We start from the raw sequence: 24,799 nt of genomic DNA on the forward strand, positions 1-24,799 counted from the left end.
TGTGTGTGTGTGTGTGTGTGTGTGTGTGTGTGTGCTTGTGCTTGTGCTTGTGCTTGTGTGTGTGTGTGTGTCCTTACAGTAAATCTCGGCATCTTGAATAGGTACACATATCCAAACAAGTATGCACATTTCATTCCCCTGCGTGTTTCTGAGGTGTTGTACATTATTCAACTGCATAGTGGAACGGGACATAATCAATAAAGTATGTGTAGGATATGGTATATTGATTATCAACAATAATTTTTCTATAAAATATGATCCTCCTTTTTACAGTTGATCTGAAAGATTAAAACCTGTCGATCTTTATTTTATTTATATTATTAATTTTATTTTTATTTATAGCTAACAGTCTGGGAACAGTTTGGTATAGACACCACTTTATTTCATTCACTAACAAGGTGCTTTTCTCTCTCTCTCTCCTATGTTGTTGCTGTCTTCTTTGATGCTGTCCGTCTGTCTCACACCAGGTAAGACCCCGTCTATTATGATTGTTGTCTGAACAGACCTTCATGCAGTACTTCCACTTTTGTGCCTGGGAATTCTTATCCCAATGTTTTTTTGGTGTGTGAATCCTGTACTACAGTACTATACATATACTGTATATACAGTACCAGTCAAAAGTTTGGACACACCTACTCATTCAATATTTTCTTTGCTATTTTCTACATTGTAGAATAATAGTGAAGACATCAACACTATGAAATAACACATATGGAATCATGTAGTAACCAAAAAGGGTTAGAAAAATCGAAATATATTTGAGATTTTAGATTCTTCAAAGTAGCCACCCTTTGCCTTGATGACAGCTTTGCACACACTTGGCATTCTCTCAACCAGCTTCATGAGAACAGTCTTGATGGAGTTCCCACATATGCTGAGCACTTGTTTGCTGCTTTTCCTTCACTCTGTGGTCCAACTCATCCCAAACCATCTCAAATGGGTTGAGGTTGGGTGATTGTGGTCATCTGATGCTGCATTCCATCATTCTCCTTCTTGGCCAAATAGCCCTTACACAGCCTGGAGGTGTGTTGGGTCATTGTCCTGTTGAAAAACAAATGATAGTCCCACTAAGCGCAAACCAGATGGGATGGCGTATCGCTGCAGAATGCTTTGATAGCCATGCTGGTTAAGTGTGCCTTGATCATCTGTTCACCTACTCCGCATCTCACAAAGACACGGTGGTTGGAACCAAAAATCTCAAATTTGGACTTATCAGACCAAATTACAGATTTCCACCAGTCTAATGTCCATTGCTCGTGTTTCTTGGCCCAAGCAAGTCTCTTCTTCTTATTGGTGTCCTTTAGTAGTGGTTTCTTTGCAGCAATTCAACCATGAAGACCAGATTCATGCAGTCTCCTCTGAACAGTTGAGGTTGAGATATGTGTGTTACTTGAACTCTAAAGCATTTATTTGAGCTGCAATCTGAGGTGCAGTTAACTCTAATGAACTTATCCTCTGCAGCAGAGGTAACTCTGGGTCTTCCTTTCCTGTGGTGGTCCTCATGAGAGCCAGTTTCATCATATCGCTTGTTGGTTTTGAAGAAACGTGAAGAAACTTTAAAAGTTCTTGAAATTTCCCGTTTGACCTTCATGTCTTAAAGTAATGATGGACTATCGCTTCTCTTCGCTTATTTGAGCTGTTCTTGCCATAATATGGACTTGGTCTTTTACCAAATAGGGCTATCTTCTTATACCACCCATACCTTGTCACAACACAAATGATTGACTCAAACGCATTAAGAAGGAAAGAAATTCCACAGATTAACTTTTATCAAGGCACACCTATTAATTTAAAATGCATTACAGGTAACTACCTCATGAAGCTGGTTGAGAGAATGCCAAGAGTGTACAAAGCTGTCATCAAGACAAAGGGCTATTTTGAAGAATCTCAAATATAAAATATATTTAGCATTGTGTAACACTTTGTTGGTTACTACATGATTCCATATGTATTATTTCCTAGTTTTGATGTCTTTACTATAATTCTACAACGTAGAAAATAGTAAATATAAAGAAAAACCCTAGAATGATTAGTTGTGTCCAATGTCAGGAAAATGCTTGCTGCACTGGTTTTAGTCACACACGTTGTAATTTAACTAGCTGGCTAACAATCTTAGCTCATCATGAATGCAAGCACATGGCCTGAATGATAGATCTGTGCCAACTGTCTTGCTTTTTGCAGATTGTATATTTCAGAAAGCGTAACTAAGTAACCCAGTAACACAATAGGGCCATACAGTAACGGTGTTCTTTTAGTAACAAGGATGATTGGTCACTTTGCCACCAGTCGAGTGTTCGCACATAAGTAGCACAGATCGCAAGCTAGCTAGGCTAACTACCTTGCTGGCTAGCTAGGCTAACTACCTTGCTGGCTAGCTAGTGAGCATCTGATGAGAACAAGGCTGCTTGCTTGGTGAAGTGTATTTTTTATTATTTACTTCTTCAAATACTCTGTCGCTGGCTGTGTCAAGCTACTCCCCGCCAAACCACCATGTCCACTCTCTTTCACGTCGTGACTTACTAGCTGAATGATGTTCATAGAGCAGCTCGTAGAGCGCCCTTTTCAGGCAACCAACGGAAATGTAGAAGAAATGACCGCAAATGAGAAGATGTATTTGTTCATTATATATATATGGAATAAAGACCGATACCAATATATCTGTGAAAGATTAAAGGTCAACCGATTTATCGTCCGGGCTCTATAATTCAACCTGTAAAGGTTATGCTCACAGGCTGTGAACAGTACTGCAGTATTTACTCTATATGCTTATGGTCGTGGATACATTGACGGTAGCTAAGGATGATTAATCGTTGTATAGAACATCTCAAACGATGCTTACAGGTTACATAAACACTCAACAGGCTCCTACATCTTCCACTCGAGTACTGCCAGTCGGCAGCCAATCAGGCGTGAGAATGCTTCACGGTCACTGCATCCCATTCAAACCCTCTCTACCTCTACTGTGGATTGGCTACAAACTCTATATTCTGAATTCCAAATGGACACCTTGGTGTCCCCAGGACCAGGTTTAAGAAACACTGCAACCGAGCCACTCCCACATGTCTGAGGTGATTGGATAGGTGGATAGGTGGAAGCGGATAGGGTGACATTTCCATTACCACCTTAGCCAATCAGAAGGCAAAAGGAGGTCGAATTGGAATTCGGGCGATACACTTCCCCCCTTTTCTGCCCTTGACAGATGAGGTCCAAAGGAAGGTTCTGATCAGTGGAGGCTAAGTTTCACTTGAAACCGGAGGAGGACAGGCTCATCGTAATAGCTGTAATGGAATGAATGGAACACGTTTGATGTGTTGGATACCTTTCCCTTCACTCTGCTGCTCATTCTAATTCTCTAGGGTCCATTTGGAATTCAGGGATGCATAGTACCCTCCTCCCTGCCCTTCACAAAGAGGGTCCAAGGAGGGTGTCGATCCTGCTGCTCTGGCCTGGGTCTGGAAATGATTTGTGGGAAGTCTCCCCGCTACTCCAGTTAATGAGATTATTCTGGATTTAGAGAAGACTGGAGAGCGGGGGGGGGGGGCTGTCCTCTGATCAAAGGAGAAGGGAGCATGTAGGGAGGAGGAGAGGGGAGAGGAGGGAGGGAGGGAGGGGAAAGAGAGAGGGAGGAGAGAGGGGTGGAAGAGGCAGGGGAGCAGAATGAGGAGGGGGTAGTGTCCCTCTTTCTGTCGGATCCTCTGCTCTTACCCCTGGCTGTGGAGATGTCTATTGCAGTTTTAATGGGCAAGATGTGCAGAAACTGAGAGGAAAGGAGAAGTGTGTAGGAATATTGGGAGAGAGAGACAGCACCAGGAATCCTAGAATATGTACCTCAGCAGCTTTCCTCAGCAGCTTCTATGTAAAAGGAGATGACGAGACACAGGGGGGGAGAGTCTCAAATGCTCCTCACGTCATCTTTCCTCCTCTCTCCTCACCTCCTCCTCAAAACCCATTGGAAGAGAAGATCAGAGGGAAGGGACCTCTGGCAATGGGTTTTGAGAAGGAGAGAGGAGAGGGGACGTGAGCAGTATGCAATTGAGATTCAATGTTACTCGTGAGCTCAGCACAATCTCTGAACCTGAACAATAGCCCAGTCCCTGAGGTAGTACTTTACACTGGCTAGCTAAAGATGCTAATGCTAAAGCCACAGCCGTTTACGCTGGATATAGCTAAAGATGCTAACACTAAAGACGCTAATGCTAAAGCTTCAGCAGTTTACACTGGCTAGCTAAAGACACAAACAGTAACGACATATCAGTTTACTCTGGCTAGCTAAAGACGTTAAAGTTACTGCAGTTTACTCTGACTCGCTAAAGACGTTAAAGTTACAGCAGTTTACTCTGGCTAGCTAAAGACTTACATTTACTGCAGTTTACTCTGACTCGCTAAAGACGTTAAAGTTACAGCAGTTTACTCTGGCTAGCTAAAGACTTACATTTACTGCAGTTTACTCTGACTCGCTAAAGACGTTAAAGTTACAGCAGTTTACTCTGGCTAGCTAAAGATGCTAAAGTTACGGCAGTTTACTATGGCTAAAGATGCTAAAGTTACGGCAGTTTACTATGGCTAGCTAAAGACACTACCGTTAAAATTACTGCAGTTTTTTTCTGACTCGCTAAAGACGGTAATGGTAACGACACAGTAGTTTACTCTGGCTAGCTAAAGACGTTAAAGTTACAGAAGTTTTCTCTGGCCAGCTAAAAACACTACAGTTACTGCAGTTTACTCTGGCTAGCTAAAGACGCTACTGTTAAAATTACTGCAGTTTACTCTGGCAAGGTAAAGACGTTAAAGTTAATGCAGTTTACTCTGGCTAGCTAAAGACGCTAACTGTTAAAGTTACTGCTGTTTACTCTGGCTAGCTAAAGACGCTAACTGTTAAAGTTACTGCTGTTTACTCTGGCTAGCTAAAGACGCTAACTGTTAAAGTTACTGCAGTTTACTCTGGCTAGCTAAAGACGCTAACTGTAAAGCTACAGCATCACTTTAGTTAGACATCATCATATCCATTCTGCTGTTTTACCTTTAGACTACCCAATCACTCACAACCACGCATATTTAGGAGTTATGAGATGTGGCTGTAGCTTATCGACCCAAATGGCACCCTATTCCATTCATAGTGCACTACTTTTGACCACGGCCCATATGGCTCTGGTCAGAAGTAGTGCACTATATACGTAATAGAGTGCCATTTTGGATGTACTCTGTAGGTTATCGACCCACTCTGCATGTGGAAGCCTCACAACGTCCGTTGTCAATCTATTTCCTGTTCTTGGTCAGCAGCAGCGTTGTGTCAGATTGATTACTTAGCAGATCCTGGGTCGTCTGTGTGTGTGCTCGTGCGTGTGTGTGTGTGTGTGTGTGTGTGTGTGTGTGTGTGTGTGTGTGTGTGTGTGTGTGTGTGTGTGTGTGTGTGTATGTACGTAGTATGTGTGTGTCGTCCAGGACGATATGCCTGAGTCAGAGAACCAGGGAGGAGGGAGACAGGGAGCTTCCCGCAGGCCAGGTGATAGGATTGATTCCTGGGGAGGAGAAGGAAGGCAAGGGGGTAGACTGGAGGGGGAAGACCATGATATATGGACTGTCTGCTTTTGCAATTACCTGATCACTTTGTTAGGGGCAATTAATTTAATGAAGTCCTAGGAGCCGCACGGCCCTGAGATTATAAGTAGAGAAATGTGACTCAAGAAAGGCTTGAACAGCTGTTGCCAAAGTATTTGTCATCCTGTTGTTGCAGGAATCCGCCAGTTTGATGCTTACATTGCAGATATGGAAATGGTTCTCTCTCTCTCTCTCTCTCTCTCTCTCTCTCTTTCTCTCTCTCTCTCTCTCTCTCGCTCTGTCTGTCTGTCTGTCAATCTCTTTGTCTCTCTCCTTTCTCTCTCTCTCTTTCCTCCATATCTCCTCTCTCTCCCCTCTCTCCTCTCTCTCCCCTCTCTCTCCCTCTCTCCTCTCTCCCCTCTCTCTCCCTCTCTCCTCTCTCTTTCCTCTCTCTCCCTCTCTACTCTCTCTTTCCTCTCTCTCTTTCCCTCTCCTCTCTCTCTCCTCTCTCTCCCTCTCTCCGCTCTCTCTCTTTCCTCTCTCTCCCTCTCGCTCTCTCCCCCCTCTCTCCTCTCTCTCTGTCCTCTCTCTCCCTCTTGCTCTCTGCCCTCTCTCTCTCTCTCTCTCTCTCTCTCTCTCTCTCTCTCTCTCTCTCTCTCTCTTTCTCTCTGTGCAACTGTAGGCCTACCGACACAGCCTTTGACTTGAAATGTATTCTAGCCTGTGGAAGCATGTATTCTAGTCTTACTAGCTCATGGTAGCAGTAACACTAGGGAATCTAGTTCATAGTAATATAATAAGCCTGTGGGAGCATGGTAAGCATCCAGCAATTCTAGAAAATGTCAACGTCCCTTTCCTCTGCTTGGTGAAAGTATCTATTTAACTAAGGTTTTACCATTTTGCAGGCAATAGTCTGTTTCTTTTCAAATAGAAAAATTGTGTTTTTTTCATCCTGATGTGAAATATGTTGACGCTGATAAATCTGTGTATTTATGTGGTGACACATACAGGGAACTTACAGATACTGTCAAGAGAACAGATGAGATGACATCTCACCACCGCGCCAAGCACACATATTTTCTGCATAGCTCGACATGAAACCTGTTCTCGTTAGCAGATGCAGAGTCAAGATATTATTTTCCTTCTTGTCTCTCTCTCTACTCATTTTCTCCCTTACTCTCCCACCCAGAGAGGGAGGGAGGGAGATATAGAGGGAGGGAGGGAGGGAGGGAGGGAGGGAGGGAGGGAGGGAGGGAGGGAGCGGGAGAGAGATGGAATGGAGATGCAGAAAGAGTTGGAATGGAGAGAGAGGAATGGAATGGAGAGGCAGAGAGAGAGGCAAAGAGAGAGAGAGAGAGAGAGAGAGGAGTGGAGAGGCAGAGAGAGAGGCAAAGAGAGAGAGGGAAAGAGAGAGAGAGGAATGGAATGGAGAGGCAGAGAGAGAGAGGAATGTATAGGCAGAGAGAGAGAGGAATGTAGAGGCAGAGAGAGAGGAAGAGAGAGAGAGAGAGAGAGAGAGAGAGAGGAATGTAGAGGCAGAGATAGAGGAAGAGAGAGAGAGAGGAATGTAGAGGCCAGAGAGAGAGGGAGAGAGAGATTTACTATAAAGTAAATATTACTGACAGATACAGTATGTGTATGACAGCCATAGAGGGTTATCCCGTGACCATTCATTCCCTGAAGTAATGAACAAAAATATAAACGCAACATGTAAAATCCCAGAAATGTTCCATACGCACAAAAACGTATTTCTGTCACATTTTGTGCCCAAATTTGTTAACATCCCTGTTGGTGAGCATTTCTCCTTTTCCAAGATAACCCATCCACCTGACAGGTGTGACATAGAAGCTGATTAAACAGCATGATCATTACACAGGTGCACCTTGTGCTGAGAACAATAAAAGGCCACATTAAAATGTTCAGTTTTGTCACACAACACAATGCCACAGATATCTGAAGATGAGGGAGTGTGCAATTGGCATGCTGATCCACCAAAGCTGTTGCCTGAGAATTGAATGTTAATTTATGTACTATAAGCCGCCTCCAACATAATTTCAAAGAATTTGGCAGTACATCCAAACGGCTTCACCGGAATTCGAATTTGAGAAAAGAATGTAGAGGCAGAGAGGGAGAGAGAAAGAGTGAGAAAAAGTGAGTGAGAGAGAGAGGGGGATAGATAGAAAGAGAGAATGATAAACAGAGAGGGAGAAACAGAGAGAGAGAGAGAGATGGACATACTGTGGCAGTGAGATGCAGAGTAGCCTCAAGTAGAGGTCGACCGATTATGATTTTTCAACGCCGATACCGATTATTGGAGGACCCAAAAAAAGGCGATACCGATTAATCGGCCATTTTTTATTATTTACTTTTTATTTATTTGTAATAATGACAATTACAACAATACTGCATGAACACTTATTTTAACTTAATATAATACATAACTACTATCAATTTAGCCTCAAATAAATAATGAAACATGTTCAATTTAGTTTAAATAATGCAAAAACAAAGTGTTGGAGAAGAAAGTAAATGTGCAATATGTGCAATGTAAAAAAGCTAACGTTTAAGTTCCTTGCTCAGAACATGAGAACATATGAAAGCTGGTGGTTCCTTTTAACATGAGTCTTCAATATTCCCAGGTAAGAAGTTTTAGGTTGTAGTTATTATAGGAATTATAGGACTATTTCTCTCTGTACAATTTGTATTTCATATACCTTTGACTATTGGATGTTCTTATAGGCACTTTAGTATTGCCAGTGTAACAGTATAGCTTCCGTCCCTCTCCTCGCTGCTACCTGGGCTCGAACCAGGAACACATCGACAACAGCCACCCTCGAAGCAGCGTTACCCATGTAGAGCAAGGGGAACAACTACTCCAAGTCTCAGAGCGAGTGACGTTTGAAACGCTATTAGCACGCACCCGCTAACTAGCTAGCCATTTCACATCGGTTACACCAGCCTCATCTTGGGAGTTGATAGGCTTGAAGTCATAAACAGCACAATGCTTGAAGCACAGGGAAGAGCTGCTGGCAAAATGCACGAAGGAGCTGTTTGAATGAATGCTTACGAGCCTGCTGCTGCCTACCATCGCTCAGTCAGACTGCTCTATCAAATATCAAATCATAGACTTAATTATAACATAATAACACACAGAAATACGAGCCTTTGGTCATTAATATGGTCAAATCCGGAAACTATCATTTCGAAAACTAAACGTTTATTATTTCAGTGAAATATGGAACCGTTCCGTATTTTATCTGACGGGTGGCATCCCTAAGTCTAAATATGCCTGTTACATTGCACAACCTTCAATGTTATGTCATAATTATGTACAATTCTGGCAAATTAATTACGGCCTTTGTTAGGAATAAATGGACTTCACACAGTTCGCAATGAGCCTAGCGGCCCAAACTGCTGTATATACCCTGATTGCTAGCACGGCACGAAAGAGAAGTGACACAAATTCATGTTAGCAGCCAATATTAACTAAATATGCAGGTTTAAAAATATATACATGTGTATTGATTTTAAAGAAAGGCATTGATGTGTATGGTTAGGTACATTGGTGCAACGACAGTGCTTTTTTCGCAAATGCACTTGTTAAATCATCACCCGTTTGTCGAAGTAGGCTGTGATTCGATGAGAAATTAACAGGCACCGCATCGATTATATGCAATGCAGGACACGTTAGATAAACTAGTAATATCATCAACCATGTGTAGTTAACTAGTGATTATGTTAAGATTGATAGTGTTTTATAAGATAAGTTTAATGCTAGCTAGCAACTTACCTTGGCTTCTTGCTGCCCTCGCGTAACAGGTAGTCAGCCTGCCATGCAGGCTCCTCGTGGAGTGCAATGTAAGGCAGGTGGTTAGAGCGTTGGACTAGTAACCGGAAGGTTGCAAAAACGAATCCCCCCTGAACTAGGCAGTTAACCCCCGTTCCTAGGCCGTCATTGAAAATAAGAATGTGTTCTTAATCTGACTTGCCTAGTTAAATAAAGGTGTAATTTTTATATTTAAAAAAAATAAAAAAATAAAATCGGCAAATCGGTGGCCAAAAATACCGATTACCGATTGTTATGAAAACTTGAAATCGGCCCTAATTAATCGGCCATTCCGATTAATCGGTCGACCTCTAGCCTCAAGTCTCCCAATCGAAAAGGTCCATATGCTAATTGCCAGTCAGACTATGAGGCTGTGGGACTACCCTCAGCCCAGCGCAGGAGAGAGGCCTGTCTAGCTTCTACTAATGAATCCAACAGATCTGGACTTTGTGGTCCCGGAGGACTCTATACATGGGTCCCAAATAACACCCTATTCCCTCTGTAGTGCACCATTTTTTTAGTGGGAGAAGTAGTAGGGAATAGTGTGCCATTTGGCATGCAGCCCAGATACCCAGCCGTATTACACTGCTAGAACCAAACAACTCCTCTCACTCAGCATATTATTGTCTTGAGTCTGCATACTTGGCCTGGTGAGAAGAGCTAATATTTACACTGTCGATGGGGGACTTGATTCATTGAGTGGATGGAATTAAACAGCCCTCTCACTAATAACCACTGTGAGTTTTGTGCAGGGAGTTTGTCTGGTTGATTATAAACTCACAACATCCAGATCCTGTTGACTCATAAAGTTACAGTGGCAAGAAAAAGGATGTGAACCCTTTGGAAATACCTGGATTTCTGCATAAATTGGTCATAAAATTTTATCTGATCTTCATCAACACAGTCTCCTTAAACTAATAACACACAAACAATTATACATTTTCATGTCTTTATTGAACACACCGTGTAAACATTCACAGTGCAGGGTGGAACAAGTATGTGAACCCTTGGATTTAATAACTGGTTGACCCTCCTTTGGCAGCAATAACCTCAACCAAATGTTTTCTGTAGTTGTGGATCAGACCTGCACAACAGTCAGGAGGAATTTTGGACCATTCCTCTTTACAAAACTGTTTCAGTTCAGCAATATTCTTGGGATGTCTGGTGTGAACTGCTCTCTTGAGGTCATGCCACAGCATCTCAATCGGGTTGAGGTCAGGACTCTGACTGGGCCACTCCAGAAGGCGTGTTTTCTTCTGTTGAAGCCATTCTGTTGTTGATTTACTTCTGTGTTTTGGGTCGTTGTCCTGTTGCATCACCCAACTTCTGTTGAGCTTCAATTGGCGGACAGATAGTCTTACATTCTCCTGCAAAATGTGTTGATAAACTTGGGAATTCATTTTTCCGTCAATGATAGCAAGCTGTCCAGGCCCTGAGGCAGCAAAGCAGCCCCAAACCATGATGCTCCCTCCACCATACTTTACAGTTGGGATGAGGATTTGATGTTGGTGTGTTGAGCCTTTTTTTCTCCACACATAGTGTTGTGTGTTCCTTCCAATCAACTCAACTGTAGTTTCATCTGTCCACAGAATATTTTTCCAGTAGCGCTGTGGAACATCCAGGTGCACTTTTGCAAACTTCAGACAGCAAAGTTTTTTTTGGACAACAGTGGCTTCTTCCGTGTTGTCCTCCCATGAACACCATTCTTGTTTAGTGTTTTACGTATCGAAGACTCATCAACAGAGATGTTAGCATGTTCCAGAGATTTCTGTAAGTCTTTAGCTGACACTCTAGGATTCTTCTTAACCTAATTGAGAATTCTGCGCTGTGCTCTTGCAGTCATCTTTGCAGGACGGCCACTCCTAGGGAGAGCAGCAACAGTGCTGAACTTTCTCCATTTACAGACAATTTGTCTTTCCGTGGACTGATGCACATCAAGGCTTTTAGAGATACTTTTGTAACCCTTTCCGGCTTTATGCAAGTCAACAATTTTTAATCTTATGTCTTCTGAGATCTATTTTGTTCGAGGGATGGTTCACATCAGGCAATGCTTGTTGTGAATAACAAACTCACATTTTGTGAGTGTTTTTTTATAGGGCAGGGCAGCTCTAACCAACATCTCCAATCTCGTCTCATTGATTGGACTTCAGGTTAAGTGACTTCTGACTCCAATTAGCTAATGGAGAAGTCATTAGCCTTGGGGTTCACATACTTTTTCCAACCTACACTGTGAATGTTTAAATGATGTATTCAATATAGACAAGAAAAATACAATAATTTTTGTGTTATTAGTTTAAGCACACTGAGCTTGTCTGTTGTTGGGACTAAGATGAAGATCAGATCAAATCCAGGTAATTCCAAAGGGTTCACATACTTTTTCTCGCCACTGTAAATCAGCTAATATTACAGTATTTGAAAGAATAAACTCATGCCTTTTTGCTGACGTTGTCAAGCCTCACGTCAAGTCTGACACTACAGCAATGCACCATGGGACTGAGGAGGATTTGAGTAGGCGCTGGTGGTGAGGAAGCCCTGTCACAGGTCAGTCAAGGAGTCCTGAAGACAGGCTACTTGACCAGAGTTTGTGGAGACTAGCTGTGTCAGTGGCAGAGAGCTGGGGCCTGGGGGTTGTTTGACAGTGAAGAGAGGAGGACAGACAGCCATTCCTGGTAGTTTAACAGTAGTCAGGCTGTATTTCCAGCTGATGGTTACTTCCTGTACATGAGGCCAAGAGGTCAAGAGGACCAGAGGTCCGGAGACATCAGCCACAGACAGACAGGGGGTCAGCCCACTAGGACTACTTCGTTGTCTAGTCCACACGTCTATTCTATTCTAGTCGTCTGCGCCTTTAGCATGAAGAGGAGGGTCATGTTGCTGCTTGTTCTGCTGCTTGTCCTGCTGCTTGTTCTGCTGCTTGTTCTGCTGCTTGTCCTGCTGCTTGTTCTGCTGCTTGTCCTGCTGCTTGTTCTGCTGCCTGTTCTGCTGCCTGTTCTGCTGCTTGTCCTGCTGCTTGTTCTGCTGCTTGTTCTGCAGCTTGTCCTGCTGCTTGTTCTGCTGCCTGTTCTGCTGCTTGTCCTGCTGCTTGTTCTGCTGCTTGTTCTGCTGCTTGTCCTGCTGCTTGTCCTGCTGCTTGTTCTGCTGCTTGTCCTGCTGCTTGTTCTGCAGCTTGTCCTGCTGCTTGTCCTGCAGCTTGTTCTGCTGCTTGTCCTGCTGCTTGTTCTGCAGCTTGTTCTGCTGCTTGTCCTGCAGCTTGTTCTGCTGCTTGTCCTGCTGCTTGTTCTGCAGCTTGTTCTGCAGCTTGTCCTGCTGCTTGTCCTGCAGCTTGTCCTGCTGCTTGTTCTGCTGCTTGTCCTGCTGCTTGTTCTGCTGCTTGTTCTGCTGCTTGTTCTGCTGCTTGTCCTGCTGCTTGTTCTGCTGCTTGTTCTGCTGCTTGTTCTGCTGCTTGTTCTGCTGCTTGTCCTGCTGCTTGTTCTGCTGCTTGTTCTGCTGCTTGTCCTGCTGCTTGTCCTGCTGCTTGTTCTGCTGCTTGTCCTGCTGCTTGTTCTGCAGCTTGTCCTGCTGCTTGTCCTGCAGCTTGTTCTGCTGCTTGTTCTGCTGCTTGTCCTGCTGCTTGTCCTGCTGCTTGTTCTGCTGCTTGTTCTGCTGCTTGTCCTGCTGCTTGTCCTGCTGCTTGTTCCGTGACCTTCCAGGATGGTCTTTGGTTCAGTGATTTCAATAAAACTGCAACATCAACAACATTAGTTTCTTTGAATTTCTCTGCCTCTGTGATTTGGGGCCAAAATCTGTGTCTCTTTGTTGTGTCTTTTCTCAAATGTGGTTCCCTGATCAAAAGGTAATGCAGTCTAAGGGGAATAGGGTGCCATTTGGGACACCATCTTGGGGGATTAGGGTGCTATTTTGGGACACAGCCTTGGGGGAATAGGGTGCCGTTTGGGGACACAGCCTTGGGGGAATAGGGTGCCATTTGGGGACACAGCCTTGGGGGAATAGGGTGCCATATGGGACACAGCCTTGGGGGAATAGGGTGCCATTTGGGGACACAGCCTTGGTCTACTGCTCATGTTTCATTCAGTGTATCTCACCGTCTGTCCACCACCGGTATCCTTCCCAGACTGATTGTCAGTGCCCCAAATAACCCAAACTGAATCAGACCCACAAGCGTTTTCCTTGCTCCTGTGATGGAAATTACTAGATAGATTCACAGCTCCCTCAATCTAAATTCAGCTGGTTTTTTTCTTCATCAGAGCATGTATTTAGATGTGTTTGGTGGTTGCACAGAGGCCAAAGATTGAGAGTTTGGAGAGGGAATTTTGTTTTGTAGCCTTAGGTGAGATTAAATGTTAGTTCACGACTCACTCAGTCTAAATCCAGGTGATTTCTTTCACACAGGCATTGCCCTCTATTTAGATGTGTTTGGTGTTTGAGTGCCTAGACCTTGGTAGGAATAGAAAGTATCATTCTAAATGGCCATGGAGCAAATATCCCAGGGGTGGCTGAGAGAGTGTTGGTTGCATTTAATATTTGGAGGGCTTCTAGCTCTATTCAATGTTTAGAGGGCTTATAGCTCTATTCATCAATGTTTAGAGGGCTTCTAGCTCTATTCAATGTTTAGAGGGCTTCTAGCGCTATTCAATGTTTAGAGGGCTTATAGCTCTATTCATCAATGTTTAGAGGGCTTATAGCTCTATTCATCAATGTTTAGAGGGCTTCTAGCGCTATTCATCAATGTTTAGAGGGCTTATAGCTCTATTCATCAATGTTTAGAGGGCTTATAGCTCTATTCATCAATGTTTAGAGGGCTTCTAGCTCTATTCATCATGTTTAGAGGGCTTCTAGCTCTATTCATCATATTTAGAGGGCTTATAGCTCTATTCATCAATGTTTAGAGGGCTTATAGCTCTATTCATCAATGTTTAGAGGGCTTATAGCTCTATTCATCAATGTTTAGAGGGCTTATAGCTCTATTCATCAATGTTTAGAGGGCTTCTAGCGCTATTCAATGTTTAGAGGGCTTCTAGCTCTATTCAATGTTTAGAGGGCTTATAGCTCTATTCATCAATGTTTAGAGGGCTTCTAGCGCTATTCAATGTTTAGAGGGCTTCTAGCGCTATTCAATGTTTAGAGGGCTTATAGCTCTATTCAATGTTTAGAGGGCTTCTAGCTCTATTCATCAATATTTAGAGGGCTTCTAGCTCTATTCATCAATATTTAGAGGGCTTCTAGCTCTATTCATCAATATTTAGAGGGCTTCTAGCTCTATTCATCAATATTTAGAGGGCTTCTAGCTCTATTCATCAATATTTAGAGGGCTTCTAGCTCTATTCATCAATATTTTGAGGGCTTCTAGCTCTATTCAATGTCTAACAGTAGTGTGAAGTGTGACTGAGCTTCAGCCAGTGGGTTTGAAGAGATGTCTTGTCACGGCCGTCGTTGAAGAGAGAAGGGGACCAAGGCGCAGCGGGTTGCGTGCTCATCATTATTATTTTATTTAATTAAAGTGAACACGAAAACAAGAAACAAAGCACGACAGACCGACAGTTTCACAGGCTATAAATAACAGCAGTGCAAAATACAACTACCCACAAAGAGACAGGTGAAAACAAGCTCCCTAAGTATGACTCCCAATCAGGAACAACGATGTACAGCTGTTCCTGATTGAGAGCCACACCAGGCCAACAAAGAAATACAAAACCTAGAAAACCTAGAAACCCAAAACAAGAACATACACCAAAAACCCCGGAACACATAAATACAATAACCCTCTACATACACATAACGCCCAAACCATATAAAACAAATACCCCCTGCCACGTCCTGACCAAACTACAATAACAAATAACCCCTTTACTGGTCAGAACGTGACATGCCTGAAGAGATTTGGTCAAGACTTGCCTTCGTATAACAGCAGTGTAAAGTGTTACTTTTTGGTGCTTAGAAGTGAACATCTCAAGAGTTGTTCTCTGTATGATTCAGAGGTGCTCACCGCTGTAGTTACCGTGGCGATAACACCAGCTCCTCCACAGCATTGTAATGGGCCCCGGGGCCCCTGCTAAGAGGCTGGATGTTATTTCCCGTGACTGAGCTTCAGCCAGTGAGCTTGAAGAGATGACTGAAGAGATTAGACAAGACAAGCCTTTCTTCTCCTACGGATGCTGCTGCACACACACACACGCACACACACACACACACACACACACACACACACACACACACACACACACACACACACACACACACACACCAAACCGTTCTGTGGTTTCACGTCTGTACCTCGTTTGTTGAGATGATGAAATGCAGTTTGATCAGTGAATTTGGATGTTGTTTTTGTAAGTAGCCTCTGGTTTCAAAACTTCACGTTGGCCTAGATGTAAGATGGCGATACGATTGAAAAGTGAATGTTTTGATGTTTTTGTTGTGGTGGTTATCCTCAGGTGAGATGAAACGTCAGTTAAAGCTGACCCAGTTGTCAGGGTTGTTAAGGTAACGTTGGAGCAAGAAACATTTGAAACATTTGACATTTTGAATGCCCCTACACCTTAGCCGAGGATCTTTTTGCATAATTTGGTTTTGCCTGACAGCTGTTTTCACATACATACATACATACATACATACATACATACATACATACATACATACATACATACATACATACATACATACATACATACATACATACATACATACATACATACTGTAGCTCCATGTTTTAGCCACGCTGATACAAATCTCATCTCTTTCCTCTAGATAGAGAGAGACGGGGAGAGAGAGAGAGAGAGAGACAGAGAGAGATAAAGAGAGAGAGAGAGAGAGAGTGAGATAGAGGGAGAGAGAGAGAGAGAGAGAGAGAGAGAGAGAGAGAGAGAGAGAGAGAGAGAGAGAGAGAGAGAGAGAGAGAGGAGAGAGAGAGAGGGAGAGACAGAGAGAGATAAAGAGAGAGACGGAGAGACAGAGAGAGAGAGATAAAGAGGGAGAGAGAGAGAGGGTGGAGAGAGAGAGAGAGAGGGTGGAGAGAGAGAGAGAGAGAGGGTGGAGAGAGAGAGAGGGTGGAGAGAGAGATAGAGAGATAGATAGATAGATAGATAGATAGATAGATAGATAGATAGATAGATAGATAGATAGATAGATAGATAGATAGATAGATAGATAGATAGATAGATAGATAGATAGATAGATAGATAGATAGATAGATAGATAGATAGATAGATAGATAGATAGATAGATAGATAGATAGATAGAGAGAACCTAGGGTATCATTTATTAGTCAGCATGGGGTCTATATTTATATCTGTCCTGGCTGAAGGATGAGTTTACATCCCAAATGGCACCCTCTTCCCTACATAGGGAATCGGGCCCTGGTCTAAAGAAGTGTGCTATATTGGGAATAGGGTTCCATTTGGGATGAAACCCGAAGTATTTTGTTTTTTTTAAATGTCCACTTAACCACCCACAGCTCAGTCTAAAACACTAATACAAATACACTCAGTACACCTCACATCCAGTTTCATCATGTTCACACTGAAATACACCTCTAAACATCCAGTTTCATCATGTTCACACTGAAATACACCTCCTCTAAACATCCAGTTTCATCATGTTCACACTGAAATACACCTCCTCTAAACATCCAGTTTCATCATGTTCACACTGAAATACACCTCTAAACATCCAGTTTCATCATGTTCACACTGAAATACACCTCCTCTAAACATCCAGTTTCATCATGTTCACACTGAAATACACCTCCTCTAAACATCCAGTTTCATCATGTTCACACTGAAATACACCTCTTCTAAACATCCAGTTTCATCATGTTCACACTGAAATACACCTCTAAACATCCAGTTTCATCATGTTCACACTGAAATACACCTCTAAACATCCAGTTTCATCATGTTCACACTGAAATACACCTCCTCTAAACATCCAGTTTCATCATGTTCACACTGAAATACACCTCCTCTAAACATCCAGTTTCATCATGTTCACACTGAAATACACCTCCTCTAAACATCCAGTTTCATCATGTTCACACTGAAATACACCTCCTCTAAACATCCAGTTTCATCATGTTCACACTGAAATACACCTCTAAACATCCAGTTTCATCATGTTCACACTGAAATACACCTCCTCTAAACATCCAGTTTCATCATGTTCACACTGAAATACACCTCTAAACATCCAGTTTCATCATGTTCACACTGAAATACACCTCCTCTAAACATCCAGTTTCATCATGTTCACACTGAAATACACCTCCTCTAAACATCCAGTTTCATCAAGTTTACACTGAAATACACCTCCTCTACAGATCCAGTTTCATCATGTTCACACTGAAATACACCTCCTCTAAACATCCAGTTTCATCATGTTCACACTGAAATACACCTCCTCTAAACATCCAGTTTCATCATGTTCACACTGAAATACACCTCTAAACATCCAATTTCATCATGTTCACACTGAAATACACCTCTAAACATCCAGTTTCATCAAGTTTACACTGAAATACACCTCCTCTAAACATCCAGTTTCATCATGTTCACACTGAAATACACCTCCAATAAACATCCAGTTTCATCATGTTCACACTGAAATACACCTCTAAACATCCAGTTTCATCATGTTCACACTGAAATACACCTCCTCTAAACATCCAGTTTCATCAAGTTCACACTGAAATACACCTCCTCTACAGATCCAGTTTCATCATGTTCACACTGAAATACACCTCCTCTAAACATCCAGTTTCATCATGTTCACACTGAAATACAAATACCAGGCTTGTGTTTATGGCCGTATGATTCACATCAATTCATTTCATTAAGATTAGGACAATTCAAATAGGTTTTTGGGTCATTCCTGCAATCCGGTGCCTTCTGGACTTCATCATGTTTTTATTTTAGCTGTATATCCTCTACCATACATTACTATTAAAATAATACCACAACATATCACTATCCTCTACCATACATTACTATTAAAATAATACCACAACATATCACTATCCTCTACCATACATTACTATTAAAATAATACCACAACATATTACTATCCTCTACCATACATTACTATTAAAATAATACCTCAACATATCACTATCCTCTACCATACATTACTATTAAAATAATACCACAACATATCACTATCCTCTACCATACATTACTATTAAAATAATACATCAACATATCACTATCCTCTACCATACATTACTATTAAAATAATACCACAACATATCACTGTTCTCTACCATACATTACTATTAAAATCATACCACAACATATCACTGTCCTCTACCATGCATATAATAGTAATGTATGTCAGAGGGTAGTGTATGTGGTGGTATTTTTGCTGTGTTGTTGTGTATATGGGTCAGGTGTCCTGCTGGGCTGGAGCTAAGATCTGTAGCAGAGTCCCACAGGGATGCTCTTAGTCAGGACAACCCCCTCTCCTCTGCCAGCCTGCACTACACACACACACACACACACACACACACACACACACACACACACACACACACACACACACACACACACACTCTGTCAGGCAGCTCCAATGTACTGTATTGCAGCATGTAACTCTGACTGGTACATTGCTCTGTACAGACCAGTGGCTTTGGGATTGACATGGAGTGATATGGAGGGATATGGAGGGATATGGAGTGACATGGAGTGACATGGAGTGATATGGAGTGATATGGAGTGATATGGAGTGACATGGAGTGACATGGAGTGATATGGAGTGATACGGAGTGACATGGAGTGATATGGAGTGATATGGAGTGACATGGAGTGACATGGAGTGGTATGGAGTGACATGGAGTGACATGGAGTGATACGGAGTGACACGGAGTGATATGGAGTGACATGGAGTGATATGGAGTGACATGGAGTGACATGGAGGGACATGGAATGGTATGGAGTGACATGGAGTGACATGGAGTGATATGGAGTGACATGGAGTGATATGGAGTGATATGGAGTGACATGGAGTGATATGGACTGATATGGACTGACATGGAGTGACATGGAGTGACATGGAGGGACATGGAATGACATGGAGTGATATGGAGTGATATGGAGTGATATGGAGTGACATGGAGTGACATGGAGTGATATGGAGTGATATGGAGTGACATGGAGTGACATGGAGTGATATGGAGTGATACGGAGTGACATGGAGTGATATGGAGTGATATGGAGTGACATGGAGTGACATGGAGTGGTATGGAGTGACATGGAGTGATACGGAGTGACACGGAGTGATACGGAGTGACATGGAGTGATATGGAGTGACATGGAGTGACATGGAGGGACATGGAATGGTATGGAGTGACATGGAGTGACATGGAGTGATATGGAGTGACATGGAGTGATATGGAGTGATATGGAGTGACATGGAGTGATATGGACTGATATGGACTGACATGGAGTGACATGGAGTGACATGGAGGGACATGGAATGACATGGAGTGATATGGAGTGATATGGAGTGACATGGAGTGACATGGAGTGACATGGAGTGATATGGAGTGATATGGAGTGACATGGAGTGATATGGAGTGACTTGGAGTGACATGGAGTGATATGGAGTGGCACATCATTTGACTTAATGTGTCCATCCAGATAGTGATGTGTTGATGGTCTGTGGTGTGTTTACTGTAAGGACACCTTGTAGTCTATTCTTCAGGAGTCACATCGAACGTTGAAAGGTAACTGTCTATACTGTACCAGTCTCTTAAATAAAAAATAACTCAATCTCTCTCTCCATCTCCCTCTCACTCTCTCTCTCCATCTCTCTCTTTCTCTGTCTCTCTCTCTCTCTCCATCTCATTCCCCTCTCTCTCTCTCTCTCTCTCTCTCTGTCTCTCTCTCTCTCTCTCTCCATCTCATTCCCCTCTCTCTCTCTCTCTCTCTCTGTCTCTCTCTCTCTCCATCTCATTCCCCTCTCTCTCTCTCTCTCTCTCTCTCTCTCTCTCTCTCTCTCTCTCTCTCTGTCTCGCTCTGTCTCTCCATCTCTTTATAACCAGGACTCATAGAGCTCTGGTCTAAAGTAGTGCACTATATAGGGAATAGGGTGCTATTTTTGACGCAGCCGTGCACTGGGTATTCCTCTGTGAAGAGCATCCTGCAGGTGGGAGAGACCACTCCTCTCTCTGTCCGCTGCAGGACAGCAGAGTAGACTGAAGTCTGTGTTACAGGTGGTAGAGACCACTCCTCTCTCTGTCCGCTGCAGGACAGCAGAGTAGACTGAAGTCTGTGTTACAGGTGGTAGAGACCACTCCTCTCTCTGTCCGCTGCAGGACAGCAGAGTAGACTGAAGTCTGTGTTACAGGTGGTAGAGACCACTCCTCTCTCTGTCCGCTGCAGGACAGCAGAGTAGACTGAAGTCTGTGTTACAGGTGGTAGAGACCACTCCTCTCTCTGTCCGCTGCAGGACAGCAGAGTAGACTGAAGTCTGTGTTACAGGTGGTAGAGACCACTCCTCTCTCTGTCCGCTGCAGGACAGCAGAGTAGACTGAAGTCTGTTACAGGTGGTAGAGACCACTCCTCTCTCTGTCCGCTGCAGGACAGCAGAGTAGACTGAAGTCTGTTTACAGGTGGTAGAGACCACTCCTCTCTCTGTCCGCTGCAGGACAGCAGAGTAGACTGAAGTCTGTGTTACAGGTGGTAGAGACCACTCCTCTCTCTGTAACGCTGCAGGACAGCAGAGTAGACTGAAGTCTGTGTTACAGGTGGTAGAGACCACTCCTCTCTCTGTCCGCTGCAGGACAGCAGAGTAGACTGAAGTCTGTGTTACAGGTGGTAGAGACCACTCCTCTCTCTGTCCGCTGCAGGACAGCAGAGTAGACTGAAGTCTGTGTTACAGGTGGGAGAGACCACTCCTCTCTCTGTCCGCTGCAGGACAGCAGAGTAGACTGAAGTCTGTGTTACAGGTGGTAGAGACCACTCCTCTCTCTGTCCGCTGCAGGACAGCAGAGTAGACTGAAGTCTGTGTTACAGGTGGTAGAGACCACTCCTCTCTCTGTCCGCTGCAGGACAGCAGAGTAGACTGAAGTCTGTGTTACAGGTGGTAGAGACCACTCCTCTCTCTGTCCGCTGCAGGACAGCAGAGTAGACTGAAGTCTGTGTTACAGGTGGTAGAGACCACTCCTCTCTCTGTCCGCTGCAGGACAGCAGAGTAGACTGAAGTCTGTGTTACAGGTGGTAGAGACCACTCCTCTCTCTGTCCGCTGCAGGACAGCAGAGTAGACTGAAGTCTGTGTTACAGGTGGTAGAGACCACTCCTCTCTCTGTAACGCTGCAGGACAGCAGAGTAGACTGAAGTCTCTGTTACAGGTGGTAGAGACCACTCCTCTCTCTGTCCGCTGCAGGACAGCAGAGTAGACTGAAGTCTGTGTTACAGGTGGTAGAGACCACTCCTCTCTCTGTCCGCTGCAGGACAGCAGAGTAGACTGAAGTCTGTTACAGGTGGTAGAGACCACTCCTCTCTCTGTCCGCTGCAGGACAGCAGAGTAGACTGAAGTCTGTGTTACAGGTGGTAGAGACCACTCCTCTCTCTGTCCGCTGCAGGACAGCAGAGTAGACTGAAGTCTGTTACAGGTGGTAGAGACCACTCCTCTCTCTGTCTGCTGCAGGACAGCAGAGTAGACTGAAGTCTGTGTTACAGGTGGTAGAGACCACTCCTCTCTCTGTCCGCTGCAGGACAGCAGAGTAGACTGAAGTCTGTTACAGGTGGTAGAGACCACTCCTCTCTCTGTCCGCTGCAGGACAGCAGAGTAGACTGAAGTCTGTGTTACAGGTGGTAGAGACCACTCCTCTCTCTGTAACGCTGCAGGACAGCAGAGTAGACTGAAGTCTGTGTTACAGGTGGTAGAGACCACTCCTCTCTCTGTCTGCTGCAGGACAGCAGAGTAGACTGAAGTCTGTGTTACAGGTGGTAGAGACCACTCCTCTCTCTGTCCGCTGCAGGACAGCAGAGTAGACTGAAGTCTGTGTTACAGGTGGTAGAGACCACTCCTCTCTCTGTCCGCTGCAGGACAGCAGAGTAGACTGAAGTCTGTGTTACAGGTGGTAGAGACCACTCCTCTCTCTGTCCGCTGCAGGACAGCAGAGTAGACTGAAGTCTGTGTTACAGGTGGTAGAGACCACTCCTCTCTCTGTCCGCTGCAGGACAGCAGAGTAGACTGAAGTCTGTGTTACAGGTGGTAGAGACCACTCCTCTCTCTGTCCGCTGCAGGACAGCAGAGTAGACTGAAGTCTGTGTTACAGGTGGTAGAGACCACTCCTCTCTCTGTAACGCTGCAGGACAGCAGAGTAGACTGAAGTCTCTGTTACAGCTTCATACAGTGTTAGCTAGCGTTAGCCAGCCAGCCGTGAAATGAACAAGGAATAGAGTGCTGTGTCTGGACTACCTGTTGTGAATCTGATGGTTTATCTGTCTGTCTATGATGGGTGGTGTTCTAGACACATGGAAAGAAAGGCCATCCTCTTCGTCTAATTATCACTGCTTTTCATTCCCACGGCCCTGGAGCCTTTGACGTTCAGTCCCAGTCGACAATTGATTGACCAGAGAATGACCAATGCACATCTGACTGGACGTCTGATTGGTCTCTCTGTGACCTTGATTGGCCAGATTTGACCCCAGTAACCCCACTGTCCCTCCCTCCCTCCCTCCCTCCCTCCCTCCCTCCCTCCCTCCCTCCCTCCCTCCCTCCCTCCCTCCCTCCCTCCCTCCCTCCCTCCCTCCCTCTCTGTCTCTGTCTCTCTCTCTCTCGCTCTCTCTCTCTATCTCTCTCTTCCTCCCTCTCAACCTCCTCTCCCTCCCATCCTCCTTCCCTCTCTGTCTCTCTCTCTCTCTCTCTCTCTCTCTCTCTCTCTCTCTCTCTCTCCTCCTCCCTCCCTCCCTCTCTCTCTCCCTCTCTCTGTCTCTCTCTCTCTCCCTTCCTCCCTCTCAACCTCCTCTCCCTCCCTCCCTTCCTCCCTCTTTCTCTGTCTCTCTCTCTCCCTTCCTCCCCTCTCAACCTCCTCTCCCTCCCATCCTCCTTCCCTCCCCACTCCTCCCCATCCATTAGGCTTAGTCCTAAATCGTCTGGTTATGGAAAGAATTCCATGCTCCACTCCTTCCATTCTTCCATTGCAGTTTCTCCCAGAAGGAGATTCCCCCATTGTGAGCAGAGTGGCCCTGAGAGCCCTGGAGTGTCTTATGGACTGAGGTTATCTGTCAGAAGGCCCCGGCAGGGACCAACACATGGCTTCTTGTTAGGATTAAACAGGATTTCCTTGCTCCAGCGGTAAAGACATCATGAAGCATGGTAGCTAGACTTCTGGAATGTTCACTTGTCCATCTTTTGGGAAGGCTGTTGGGTTTGACTTTTATGTTGTCTAGTTTAGTTGAAAAGAGACATATGTGGTAGTGTAGTAGTGTAATGTAATGGACACCAGTGTAGACTCAACCACAATGTTGTCCAATTAGTCCACCCCCAGCCTCAACCACAATGTTGTCCAATTAGTCCATCCCCAGCCTCAACCACACTGTTGTCCAATTAGTCCATCCCCAGCCTCAACCACACTGTTGTCCAATTAGTCCATCCCCAGCCTCAACCACACTGTTGTCCAATTAGTCCATCCCCAGCCTCAACCACAATGTTGTCCAATTAGTCCATCCCCAGCCTCAACCACAATGTTGTCCAATTAGTCCATCCCCAGCCTCAACCACAATGTTGTCCAATTAGTCCATCCCCATTCTCAACCACAATGTTGTCCAATTAGTCCATCCCCAGCCTCAACCACAATGTTGTCCAATTAAACCATCCCCAGCCTCAACCACACTGTTGTCCAATTAGTCCATCCCCAGCCTCAACCACAATGTTGTCCAATTAAACCATCCCCAGCCTCAACCACAATGTTGTCCAATTAGTCCATCCCCAGCCTCAACCACACTGTTGTCCAATTAGTCCATCCCCAGCCTCAACCACAATGTTGTCCAATTAGTCCATCCCCAGCCTCAACCACAATGTTGTCCAATTAGTCCACCCCCATTCTCAACCACACTGTTGTCCAATTAGTCCATCCCCAGCCTCAACCACACTGTTGTCCAATTAGTCCATCCCCAGTCTCAACCACACTGTTGTCCAATTAGTCCATCCCCAGCCTCAACCACACTGTTGTCCAATTAGTCCATCCCCATCCTCAACCACACTGTTGTCCAATTAGTCCATCCCCAGCCTCAACCACAATGTTGTCCAATTAGTCCATCCCCAGCCTCAACCACACTGTTGTCCAATTAGTCCATCCCCAGCCTCAACCACACTGTTGTCCAATTAGTCCATCCCCATCCTCAACCACACTGTTGTCCAATTAGTCCATCCCCAGCCTCAACCACACTGTTGTCCAATTAGTCCATCCCCAGCCTCAACCACAATGTTGTCCAATT

This window comes from Salmo salar, chromosome ssa07 (genome assembly GCF_905237065.1).
Source record: "Salmo salar chromosome ssa07, Ssal_v3.1, whole genome shotgun sequence".
NCBI classification, from domain to species: Eukaryota; Metazoa; Chordata; class Actinopteri; order Salmoniformes; family Salmonidae; genus Salmo; species Salmo salar.